General features: G+C 38.1%; 1 long non-coding RNA gene across 2 annotated transcripts in view; it reads right to left on the bottom strand.

The window, feature by feature from the left end:
• Positions 1-186: 186 nt before the first annotated feature.
• Positions 187-9,765, bottom strand: part of LOC112981988 (uncharacterized) — a 35,396-nt gene continuing 25,817 nt past the window's right edge. For both annotated transcript variants that reach the window (XR_010385071.1, XR_003258882.2), the window contains 2 exons: positions 5,487-5,582; positions 187-1,254 (listed from right to left, as the gene is read on the bottom strand). This is a non-coding gene — a long non-coding RNA (uncharacterized LOC112981988). The remainder of the gene's footprint in view (positions 1,255-5,486; positions 5,583-9,765) is intronic.

The raw sequence follows: 9,765 nt of genomic DNA, 5'->3' as shown, positions 1-9,765 counted from the left end.
AAAAGCAAAAACCAGAAAAGAAAACAAAATGCAAGTCCTCTTAAAGAACAAAGCTTAAAATAAACGTGAGACAGGAAACATTTTAAAAAATGAAATTCAGTATCATTTGACCTCAGTTTACTCCACCCTTCGATGCAAAGGTGGAAGCTATTGGTGTTGCTCTTTTGAGCTAAAAGACACACAATATTATTTTACTGCTTTCATTTTGTTTTTATTGTATGCAGTTCTGTGCAATCTTTATACTCATAGTGTAGAGGTAGATGACATAGCATACCTTCAGGAGCTTTGTGACAATACGAACATCAAGAAAGCAAGAGAGTTCAAGCATTACAAATAAGAAAATAAAATTGGAAACTGATTATTTTAAAATGTTTATAGTCTCTCATTTGGACTCTCATGCTGCCAATACACAAGGCATTTTTCAGAAGGGGCAATTATAATGAAAAAAAAGACACATTTTCCCATGTCACAGAGCTCTTCTTTTAGAGTGAGGCATATCTCTCAACATGAGAACAAAGCATTTAAAATTCTAATTAACCCATTGATTACACCAGCCTTAGCAGACATGCAGCATTCTCTACATGCAGCTACTTCTTAAATCAGCCCTGAGATTGAAGTTAGCACAGGAGATAGTGGCTTGCTTAGTAACTGAGTTTTATTACCGACATTTGACACATTGATAATCAGGTGATAGCATGCCAGACACAGCTAGATAGTATAGTTTTCTAACATTAGCATGTTGTTGAAAGAAAAGAGTTTGGAGTATGTAATGTCCTTATAATTAGCAATATAGAGGCATGCCAACATCTGACAAAGCTGCCTTCCTGTCTCTTATCAAGCAGCCAAGGCTAGACACAAGGCAAGCCAGCTAACTCTTCCACAGTATCCCATAGAAAATGTTCATGTTGTCTAGATATTTCAGATCTTCCTGATTCTTGTCAGTCTGGGTTTATACCTAAGTGTATGAATGCAAGATGTGGTTCCTATAGCAGATGATCCAGGTAATGAAAACAGAGAAGGTGCTTAGACTAATACAGTTAGATCTGTTGGCTAGCCGTTTTCGGTTTCACAACTGTTGATGCAGTTGCAAACCCTGCGGCAGTTCGTATGGCCGGCTTTCAGTGGCTCCATTTCCATCTCTCAGAGAGATCCCAGAGGATATTTTTTTACTAGCATTTGCTCTTCTGCCTGAACATGTCCCTGTGGAGTTCCTGAAACCTTTTGCTTCTCTTCTTGTTCAGTGTGTAGGTGAGGCTGTTAGAGGAGATAACAAAGAGAAAGGATTTTCAGTATGGTCATTATAGCCAGCTTTAAACCTTGGTTTATATCTCAGTCAGTGCTTTGAAATTTCTTATCCAGTGCTTGACAGAGACAATCTTAACTCTGTGCCAGAATTCCAAATCAGATGTTGTAAGGTACAGGAGGCAACCAGAAGATTGTACTTGGATCAGATTTGCCTACTAATTGAGATGCTTTTCTACTTTCTCTTGCTCAAAATCTTAATACAAAGTTTTGCTGTTTTTAAATGATCATGTAGCAGCAGTTCTCAAATGACTTCCCTCATGTCTGTATGATTACATTCATTTCCCTTCAGAATGGAGAGATTTATATGATCAGTACTTTTTTAAGATTACTATTAGAAACTGCAATATGTTCCACACACAACTTCTGTTTGCGTCCACTTGGAGACTGAAACTAGTCTAGGAGGCAGCGGCTTGTTTGGTCAATGGAATTTGTCCTAAATACTGACATAACTTCTGAGATGTGCATTGACAAACTGAGGCATACTGAATTTGGTCTGAGGAATAGGTGTTGTGTTGTTAGACTGATTCTTTCTGCATCTCATAGACAATTAGCTCATACTACTATTCTAAACGTAATGCTACTGTCATAAGATTCGTATGATTTTGGGACTCACTCTCATTTGTACGAACAGCTTCACTGTTACAAAACAGCTTCACTGGTACAAACAGTCTTCACTGTTCTCCCAGTGATACCCCATGATGCAAAAATAAAAAACAGGAGATCCCCCAAACCTTCAAACATCCATCTGACTCCAATCCTAACAGCTCCTTTGTGTTGCTGACCAGACTTCCAAGTTGGCACCTTGGGACATACAAGCTTGAGATTTTAACCACCTTGCATAGTTAATTATAAAAACTATAGGCAACACACACTGCAGACTGGGAGCCATCTTCAGTAGGCCGTATTTGTAAATGAAAAACTCACTCTCAGTAGATGTAACCTAGTAAATACAGTTTGAATAACCTGACAGTAAACATTGGAAGGAATGGATTTTTCCTTTTCAAAAACCTGACTGGATTTGCTGCTATTCGAAGCTTGATAACCAGCAAACGGCAGATAAATGTCTTCTCAGATATGGGAGTGAATTCAAGTCCTAAGTTCTTTGAGTTCCTGGCCGAGGGCTATTGGGAAGACAGCAGCAGACTTTGACTCAAGGAGCTTGTCGCTTTTCTGCAACATCCTCCAAATTGTTTTTGGAGCAGGAGTGAAAGCTCCCATCAGGAGTTATACCAGCTCCTTCTTGCTTGGAAGAGAGGTACTGTAATCCAACCTGTGATACACTAGGAAGATGTTAACTGGAAGATCTGCCTGCTTGTACCTACTACACTAAGAAATTCATATCTTTCTCTCTTGTGCCAACTCCACAGCCACTTTTCATGGCGTATTTGTAATGATAGCCTTCAACCTTCCTTTGTCACTTTTCTTAACTTTGTAAAATACTGTTTAACAATGAGAAACTTTTGTTTTGTGATCATTGTATAAATTCTGCTGTTCCATTTTGTGGTTCCCCTGTTTCTTTAACAGTTTATTTCATTGTAATGTAAATATGTTTATTCAAATGAAATTTCTACTAGACTCTACAATCTAGATTCTACAATTCATGTAGAAGGAGAGGAGGAAAGGGAGGAGAAAGGGATGTTTATTATCTAGATCAACCAGCAATAGTTTAAATACTGTCCTGCTGAAGGATGATGCTAACAGGTACAAGAAGTGAAACAGTAATTTAGTGTGCTGTGAGAGATTTTTAAACTGGTAAGAACAAAATGCGTCTCCAAAGCAACATACGCAAGATCCACAGCTCCTGCATTTTAATTATTAAACAAAAGCAATGATTAGTGGCAGGTAGGGCTGCAGCAGGGTACATTCCCATGACCCTAGCCCGGAAAAGCAAGGAAATAATAAAAAAAAGGGGGAAAGACTGATCTTTCCACTTTCATGTTATTTAAAGCGTGGTTAATAAAGCAAGCTGATTATCCTTTAAGCTTTTGATCTCATCTCTGATCTGTTATTAGATTTGTACTCTAACACAAAGCCATAACCATGACTTCATGCTATTGTATAACTTCTGTCAATGCATTTGGACTGTCTGTATCTCATGCATGTGGGAAATGCTGAGATCATGGCTAGAGGGGATCTAGATTTTGCCGTAGAGCACGTCTGGTGAAGTTGAGCTAGCTACTGCTTCAGGGGCTCGCTGAGAGGTAACTAATACTTAAGTGGTGGGAGTGGACTGTAGAGGCAGGTGACTACTGTGACTCGTGAAGGTTAATCTTGCAGAGTCAAAATCTTTAATAAAGATTGGAGTGTTGAGCTAAATTTGAGGCTTCCTGTGATAACCTGAGCAAATAAGGGAGCAGGGGGAAACTGAACTATCTCCAGAAAGTCAAAAGGCATAGAACGGCTGCCTCTACTGCAGTCTGGGTCTCAACAAGATGCACTTCTTGCCATATTCTTGTTTAAATGTGTTTGCATTTAATAAAATATTTTTCTCTTATATAAAGAAGCAAAGTGTTTTTTTCTTACTATTTTAATAAAGAGTTCTGCTAAGCTTGTACTCTTAATTTTTAGTTTTATATTGAGTAAAATTAAAAGGTTTTTTAACTTTCTGGAGGTAAACTTTGGTCTGCTGTTTATTGATATTATGAAATTTAAGAAAAGGGCATTGACTGTAGTATTATATTATATTAGAGAAATTATTCAAGCAGCTCTTAGCTCTGATCATGCATTTATTTATTTATTTATTTATTTATTGTCCTTCAATGACAATTGTTGATTTCCTCATTAGGTCTTGTAAGTATTCAGTAGCTACCTACCATTGTCACTTGAGTACTCAGATAAACCCAATGAGGAGTGTAGGAAAATGGATTAGTAGAGGACATTTCTGGCAATCTGTTTTGCAAAGAAAATTTAAGGGATTACATTTTTAGAGAAGCTATGATGATAAATCAAATCACACATACCACTTACATAGTTAACATGTTCCTATTAAATTTCTGTAGCGTAAGCACACATAAACAATTAAGAGAAAAATAAAACTGTTTTGAATAGCTTTTTAAACAGCTAATGGTAATAGCATAATAGCTGGGCAGGGCAGATATAGAAACAAAAGGCAACAGATAATTTGAAGACCCTCCAGAAACACCATCTGAGAGGCAAAGAACCAAAAGAATTTCAGAATTTTCTGTTCTTGAAACACTGGACCAGAAAAAGGTTAAAAATTCTAAACTGAAGGGAAATGTGGTAATAATATTCTTTTTTTTTTTTTGTAAAAATGAAAAACAATACAGAACTCTAATTAGTAAACACTAGACAATATACAAAGATAAAAGATAATTCATATGAGTCATTGCTGGCAAGGAAAAACCTTTAATCAGATACAACTCTGCTAGTCACAGTGAATATTCACTAAAACACCTGGCTGCTCGCACCTCACCTCAAGCTTATGCAGACTTTTTCTAAAGCTTCTTATGAGGCTCCTATTTTTGGCTGAAATAAAACTAAATAAACTTCCTCCAGATAACTGAAAACATGCACATGCCAACACAGTCAAACTTGAGACTCCCAGAGTACAGGACTGCTGCCAACTGCCCCATTCCCTGTAGCTGTGTCTCCTTCCTATATGCAGATTTCAAAATAACATTTTTCTGGGCAAAAGACTAGTGTACTTTTACAGTCCTGAGATTAGGAGAACTGGATTTGTTTTTTAAGGGTGATTTTCTTGCAGAGATTGAGCCCCTTGGCAACTGGGGAGCCAGACTGACAAATCAGAGGAGCATTCCCTGTTATATACAGTAATGGTACTTTAACAACAAGACTTTACTTAACATCACAAAAACAATGTCAAATACATAAAATTAAAACAATTTCTTTATAGCACATTACTTCTTGAGAAATTCCCCAAAGGATCAGACTGCCACTTAGTTACCTTTCAAAGCTCAATAATAATTAAGTATACTATATCACAGTATTGTTTCCAGTAGCACTGTTAATTTTTCCAGGTTTTAAATACTCAGATCTGGATTTCTGATATAAAAAGTAACACATTCCGACAAAAAAAAAAACAAACAAACAAACAAAAAAAACCCCTATTACTTCTGATAAAACTGTTCAAAGCCAGATATTGTTTATCTTTTTCCCTTGCTTTTCATTAATGTTTGTTTCAGTGGAAATATTCCACCCACCATGACTCATCAGCACTGATCATCTTCGGGACTTACGGTCTCTTCAAGGACTTGACATGGGATTTTGCAGAAATGTGGAGAGTGAGAGTCATGCCCCTGTAAATGAGACCAAGCACTATTAATCTCTGCTTCCAGTAAATGGCAGGACAGAGGCAGTGCTGCCTGCTGAAGCTACTTGGGACGTACTTAGGAGTTAAACTTCTGTAGCAATAGCAACGTTGAGTTTGATTAAACCTGAAAATGGCAAGACTGGTGATTAGAGAAGGAAACCTAGTTTCTTCTCGTCCTGTCATTAACTCATGGTATGACAACAAGCAAGACACACAGGCTCTATCTACTGTATACAGGTTTTTTTGCCATATATTTCCCAGTACTTCTGTCATCTGCCCAGTTCTACAGGCTACAGCAATGGTGAGAACATTATTTAGCAAGAGCTCCAGGTAAACCATTAGTGTTTTGATGATGTTTTCAATCAGTCTAGTCTAGAGTTAACCAGGGGAAGATGACAAGCTTGAGAGATTTGCTTGGTCCATTTTCCGTCTGGAATCAAAATTACTATGTGGAGTTTTCTACTCTATCCTTCTATTCACACAACATATATGTACCTGGAGGAGAGCAAACAAAAACAGTAGAACTACACCCAGGCAGAAACCTTCTCTGGTAGAAACTGCATGTTTAGTTTTTGAACTCTGATACTGAGGGTGCACACAAACTCTGTATTTGTCAGACTGAAAACCTCATTTTGAATGAGGAGCTTGTTTGCTCTCTCTTTTCCTCACACACTTCAGGTTTGGCCAAAGTTTCCATGGGGAGCTGTATGGAAGCCATGCTGGCAGCCAAACAGTTTATTAGTGCTAAGCCTCAGGGAGAGGTACCTGTGCTGTGAGGATATAGATCATGCAGTAGGATGGATCTGTTTGTCATCTGACAGAGGAAATGGTTTTGCACAAGCAGCTGTTGGCCATGGTGTCCAGGCTATGCATAAGAGATGCAGTAAGCAGAGAGACAGACTTCACCGTCCAAAGGAGAAGGGGAGTCATTCCAAGCTCTGTAAAGGGCCCAGGAGATGCTCAAAATGGTGAGAATATTGAACTATGAAAATGTATAGGCATTTTGTGCCTATGTGTGTGTGTGTGTGTTTGTCTATATTACCTACGTGAGGGAAGATCAAGAGTGACTTATGGTTGAAAACCTTCCTGTGTCTATTTACCTCAACTGTCATACCTCTAAAGAAGTGGTCATTTTTAGGACTGCCTCCAACATGGGGCTCTTGGACAGTGTGGGTGCTTATGTTGCTGGGGTATTTTTGGTGTCAGCGTTAAGCTTCAGAGCCCTAAATAGGTGTGCTTAGGGGCTCCACTTCTTTGAAAATGATACTAACTAGATAATGTGCACCACAGAGCTATGCCAAGCTGGCTAGAGCCAGAGAAGAGTGACAGGGGCCTATGAATCTCAAAATAATTAAAATCCTTGTGCAGCAATGTCTAGCAGAGGAAATGCACTAGGGATGCACATCACCCACTTACGACACTGTCATGATCAGCCTTGCTGCCGGAATACCTTTTCTAAACCTTTGTCTCCTATTGAAGCGTACAGTCACCTTGTCTACATTGGGGAGCCGCCCTGGGGCTCCTGCTGCAGCTGTCAGGGATGGTACTCAGCAGAGTGGTACAACTAATGGAAGCTCCTCTTCAGCTGGGATTTCACCCTGGAGTTACCTCCAAGGAAACAAAACCAGGAAGGATGTTCTGATAGTGATCACTAGTGCAGACATGCTTTATCTCTTTCTTGCTTACTCCTGATGTATCACCAAAGTTAAAGAGTAAACTAGTGAGAATCCAACAGTGGATCAATAAGTTGGGCATCTGTAGCGCAATATTATTGAAATACAACTTTGCAGCATAATAGCTATAAAATTTGCTCTACAATGTTCAGTGGTATTCATGTTTTTTGGTACAAACCAATTATTTGTATTTTGCATATTTTATGTGTATTCTATATCCCGTAGGCAGTTTCTGAATTCAATTTGGGATTTTTTTTTTGATTGATCAGGACCAGTAAGTAATCTTTAGAAAATCTGTTTGTTCTGTTTGTTCCTGTCTTCTTCCTAAATGTGTTTGATGAGTGGGTGATTTGTTTGTGCTGTCATTACAAAAACCATATGTTAATGTGGTCTTATGGAAGAGTGTTTTTATTATTTTAAGAGTTCAGCTAAGGATGTTTCCAAAGGAGTCTTAATTGCTCTTCTAAGTACAAAGGCTGAACAATGACTGGGTTACAAATAATGCCAAAAATCTGTTCAGTTCAGTCTAATTATTTCAAAGACTAAAATCTGTTTTTCAAAAACATCTTCTTTCCACAGTTTGAATTTCTTAACACACTAAGCAAATTATGTTTACTCAAGTTCTCTCTGTAATTATATTTCAACTGCCTAGAACAAGGGATGTCAGTGTACCCCAAAATCTTAAGGCTGCTTCTCTATTCATGTCAAATGCATTGCACCACAGCGTAACGTATCAGTTGGAACTGATCCTGCACTCACTTTTGAACATGAGTAATTTACCTAGGTGAGAAGGCTTTCTCAGGGAAGTGTCTCTGGTCACATTCCTGCAGTCACCTAGGTGTGTATTTATTAATCAGACTAGTGCTGTGTTTTGTGTTGGATATTTGTGATGTCCATGAATAATGAAGCCAGCAAAGTTTGAAGTGGACTAAGATTTTTCGCTTGTGCTCCATTTGGCTCCTATCCATTAAGGGCCTAGGACCAGTCTCTTAGCTGCCAATGCAGTGAAACGTATACTTTACAGCATTTGGTTAAAAGTCTTGGTTTTAAGTCAAATTCCAGTGCTTTTTCTCTATTGCAATCAGCTCAGTGTAAGACCCAATGCAGAATGACTGTGGAGTACACTGGTGGTTTTGGTGATCCTTTCCACGGCTGTGGTCAGAACTGGAGCGGATTTTCTGCCTGGGGATGAGCAGCTGCACCGAAGCCGTCTGGGGAGTGTTCGTGGAGTGTAGCTTTGGCATTGTAGGTGCGCAGCACACAACTGCTTTAGGTTAGATTTTGATGCAGATGGCATCAATTTACTCCAGAAATACGAGAGACCCATTGACATCTGTGGGACTACATGCAATGTGAGAATGCAGAATGAGCATAATGTGACAGAATTGGTCCCTAAGCAGTCTGAAAGACTGAATATTATGCTGGCAGAAGGAGAATCACTGAAAGTGCTTCAGTGCTCAATAAATCTGCTGAAGAGGGAGTATGTGGTAGAGATTCAGCATTATATTTTATGTATAAAATATTAGATAGGGACTATTATTCTGTGCTGCAGAGGTAAAGAAAATGAAAATGAAAAGAGGAAAATAGCTGTGCACCTGGCCAATGCCTTGAAAAGGACAGACTTTGCAGAATTATTTTCAGAAAAAAAGAATTTCAAACATGCCTGTTGCAAAGCCTCCTACAGGGTCTTTGCAAAGAACCTTTTAGAGGAGAACTTTAAACAAAGCACTGCAATAGCGTGGCAACATTTTGTGAACAGCAATATTGCAAATAAATGCTACACATTTATATCTGCATGTTAGCCAAAATAAGGTACTAATGAAGCTGCTTTCGTGTTGGTTGCGATTAGAAATGGACAGGGTAAAAAATAAAGTAGAAAATAATAATTCTGCAGTGAGAGACAACATAGTGTCATACCAGTGTCATACTAATGCACTTTGAAAGCAGTTATATATAAAATAACTCGTTTATATTTTATACAAAATATGTATTTTATATAAAATGTCATATTATAAATATTACACAAAATAAATACATAGGTATTTTTATATTTTGTGTGTGTGTGTGTGTGTGTGTGTGTGTGTGTATAATCTCTCTATATGTAAAACCTCTATAATTAGATTACAGGTGAAATGAACAATTCATTTTTCTCCACAACACAGCAAGACTATAGAGGAAGTTGGTCTAGTGGTCAAAGCCTGGGATTTGGTTTCAGGTCCTGTTTTGTCTCAGACCTCCTATATGATGTTAGGTGAGGGTCTCTATGCCCTATCTGCAATGTATCTCACAAAGAAGTTAAGAGGATAAATAATTTAAAGAATGAAAAACTCAAGTCCATAGTGATCAGGACTAGCTAGATATAGTAGATGGGCCAAATAATACTAATATGTAATTTTTTTCTGAAAGATTCTTATAAAAGGTGATTTCATGCTCCCTGTTTCCTGGCCTTCACAAATATCTGCTGCCAATTTTTGACCTTTGGGATATCATACAATC

Source organism: Dromaius novaehollandiae, chromosome 1 (assembly GCF_036370855.1).
Source record: "Dromaius novaehollandiae isolate bDroNov1 chromosome 1, bDroNov1.hap1, whole genome shotgun sequence".
NCBI classification, from domain to species: Eukaryota; Metazoa; Chordata; class Aves; order Casuariiformes; family Dromaiidae; genus Dromaius; species Dromaius novaehollandiae.
This window is presented reverse-complemented; position numbering and strand designations above follow the sequence as displayed.